The sequence below is a fragment of the Colobus angolensis genome, unplaced genomic scaffold, assembly GCF_000951035.1.
Source record: "Colobus angolensis palliatus isolate OR3802 unplaced genomic scaffold, Cang.pa_1.0 Scaffold141, whole genome shotgun sequence".
In the NCBI taxonomy this organism is placed as follows: Eukaryota; Metazoa; Chordata; class Mammalia; order Primates; family Cercopithecidae; genus Colobus; species Colobus angolensis.
The window spans coordinates 4,779,689-4,783,517 of NW_012114500.1; positions in this window are offsets into that span (position 1 = coordinate 4,779,689).

The window sequence follows — 3,829 nt, forward strand, 5'->3', positions numbered from 1 at the left end:
GGCAATTTGACCATTTGTGACTTTTTGCTTCTTTTTTTTTTTTTTTTTTTTTTTTTTTTTTTTGCTTCTTTGTTTTCTTCTTTCATTATGTCTTTTTTAAAAGAAAAAAGATATTGATACAAAATAATTGTACATCCTTATGGGATACATGTGATATTTTGATACATTAATGCAATATGTAATAATCAAATTTGGATAATTTGGATACTCACAATGTAATAGAGATTTCTAGAGGGATAGAACTAATAGGACAGATATATCAATAAAGAGGAGTTTATTAAGTATTAACTCACTAGATCACAAAGTCCCACAATAGGCCTTCTGCAAGCTTAGGTTCAAGGTGAGCCAGTCTGAGTCCCAAAACTGAAGAATTGGAGTCTGATGTTTGAGGGCAGGAAGCATCCTGCATGGAAGAAAGATGTAGTCTGGGAGGCTAGGCCAGTCTAATCTTTTCATGTTTTTCTGCCTGCTTGATATTCTAGCCACACTGGCAGCTGATTAGATGGTGCCTACCAAGATTAAGGGTTGGTCTGCCTTCCCCAGCCCACTAACTCAAATGTTAGTCTCCTTTGGCGACACCTTCACAGACACACTCAGGATCAGTACTTCGCATCCTTCAATCCAATCAAGTTGACACTCAGTATTAACTATCACAACTCTACCTCTTTTCTACTAGAAACCATAGACATATCCTGAGATCATACATAATCTTTGAATAAAGAAAATAATAAGGTCATAGTTAAGCCTAACATAATACAACTATCCTTCTTACAACTGGAAACACATCAATACCCAACCCATATACTATTACATAAAGTTAATAATACTTAAATGCTGATATGCAGTCAATAAATCTTATGTCACATGATAAAGGAAAAAGACAAGAATGAAGATATGTTCTTAGTACGAGTGTATACATGCACAAATATTCTTTTAATTTAAAAAAAGAGAAAATATGACAATTGCAGTCCTTATTTCTGCAGCTGGTCACATGTTCATAGTTGGTATTGATGACTACCTTCTTCTACAACCATTCTGTACTCCCTTTGCCTTCAGCAAGCACCTCAGCAGGTCGTGGTTTCTTTTCCTGGTGGAGTAATCCAAACCTTCATTCCTGAAGGTTCTGGGCCATTAGTCTGGCCTGGATTGGGCTATTGTAGTTTCTCATTGACCTTAATCATAGGGGAAGGCAATACTGAGACACCCTAATGGATCTCCTGTATTCCATGCATACTGTATTACATGCATACTGTATTCCATACATTCCATCCATGGATGGCAGTCTTGGCAGAAGCATCGTGTGCAAGATAGGCAAACCCATACCCGGAGTTAGCGTCTGTTCCAGTGAGGACAAACCTCTGTCCTTTCCACGATGGAAGAGGTCTAATATAATCAACCTGCCACCAAATAGCTGGCTAATCACTCCAAGGATTAGTCTCATACCAAGGTCTCAGTGCTGGCCTCTGCTGCTGGCAAATTGGGCACTCAGCAGTGGCCATAGTCAGGTTAGCCTTGCTGAGTAAAACTCCATGTTACCGAGACCATGTGTAACCTTCATCACTGCTACGGTGGCTCGTTTGTTCATTGGCCCATTGGGCAATGATGGGTGCCTGGGGAAGAAGATTGAGTGGTGTCCAAAGAATGGGTCATCTTATCCACTTGATTATTATACTCCTCCTCTGCTGAGGTCACTCGTTGGTGAGCACTCACATGGAATACAAATATGTTCACAGCTCTTTTTTCTGTTTGTTTGTTTTTTGAGACAGAGTCTGGCTCTGTCGTCCAGGCTTTGTGTGCAGTCATGCGATCTCAGCTCACTGCAAGCTCCGCCTCCTGGATTCATGCCGTTCTCCTGCCTCAACCTCCCGAATAGCTGGGACTACAGGCGTCCAACACCATGCCTGGCTAATGTTTTTGTATTTTTAGTAGAGACAGGATTTCACCGTGTTAGTCAGGATGGTCTCAATATCCTGCCCTCATGATCCACCCATATCAGCTTCCCAAAGTCCTGTTATTACAGGCATGAGCCACCGCATCCAGCCATCTTCACAGCTTTGACCACTCAGAGAGGTTCATCCACATACTTTTTCCCAAAATTTTTGTCACCGATTTTCCAATGATGCTTCTTCCAAGTCTCAGATTATCCAGCCAAACCATTGGCTACAGCTCATAAATCAGTATATAATTGCGCATCCAGCCATTTCTCCTTCCATGCAAAGTGCATAACCAGCTGCGCTGCTTGAAGTTCTGCCCAGTGGGAGGATTTCCCTTCACTGCTGTTCTTCAGGGATGTCCTAGAAAGGGTCTGTAGTGCTGCGGCCGTCCACTTTCGGGTGGTGCCTGCACATGGTGAAGAACCATCTGTAAACCAGGACCTAGTTTTCTCCTCTTCTGTCAACTGATTATAGGGAACTTCTCATGAGCCTGTCAGTGCAAGCTAGGGGAGGGAAGGCAAGGTGGCAGGAGTGGAGATCATGGGCATCTGAACCACTTCCTCTTGTAACTTACTTGTGTCTTCAGGATCTTCTCGAGTGCAATCGTGTATATACCACTTCCATTTGATGATAGAATGCTGCTGTGCATGACCCACTTTATGGTGAGATGGGTCAGAAAGCATCCAGTTCATTATAGGCAGTTCAGATCATATGCTGACTTGATGATCCATAGTAAAACATTCAGTTTCCAGCAAAGTCCAGTAACAGGCCAAGAGTTTTCTCTCAAAAAGAGGGTAGTTATCTGCAAAATATGGCAGGACATTGCACAAAAATCCTAGAGGCCTCTGCTGTGATTCACCTATGGGGACCTGCCAAAGGCTCTAAGCAGCATCCCTATCTTCCACTTACCTTCAAGCACCATTTGATCTGCTGGGTCACATGACCCACATGGCAGAGCAGATTGTACAGCACCCTGGACCTGTTTCAGAGCCTTCTCCTATTCTGGACCCCATTCAAAACTGGGAGACTTTTGGGTGACTTAATAAATCAACTGGAGTAACACACACAAATGAGGAATGAGTTGCTTCCAAAATCCAAATAGGCCCACTAGGTGTTGTGCCTCTTTCTTGGTTGTAGGAGGGGCCAAATGCAGCAACTTATCCTTTACCTTAGAAGGAATATCTCAACAGGCCCCACACCACTGGATCCCTAGAAATTATACTGAGGTAGAAGGTTCCTGAAGTTTAGTTGGATTTATTTCCCAACCTTTGGCATGCAAATGTCTCACCAATAATCCAGTGTGTTTGCTGCTTCTTGCTCACTGGATCAAATCAGTATAATATCATCAATGTAATAGACCAGCGTGATATCTTGAGGAAGCGAAAAGTGATCAAGATCTCTCAAAATCAAATTGTGGCACAAAGCCAGAGAGTAATATATCCCTGAGATAGGAGAGTAAAGGTATACTGCTGGCCTTGCCAGATGAAGGCAAATTGCTTCTTTTGGGCCTTATGGACAGGAATGGAGAAAAAGATATTTGGCAAATCAATGGGTGCATACCAGGTACCAGGAAATGTGTTTATTTGCTCAAGAAATAAAATCACATTTGGTACAGCAGCTGCAATTGGAGTCACCACTTGGTTAAGCTTACGATAATCCATTGTCATTCCCCAAGATTCATCTGTCTTCTCAACAGGCCAAATAGGAGCATTAAAAGAGAATGTGGTGGAAATCACCACCCAAGCATCTTTCAAGTCCCTGATGGTGGCAATAATCTCTGCAATCTCTCCAGAAATGTGATATTATTTTTGATTTTCTATTTTTTTCTCGGTAGGGACAGCTCTAATAGCTTCTATTTTGCATTTCCCACCATAATAGCCCTAACCCTATCAGTC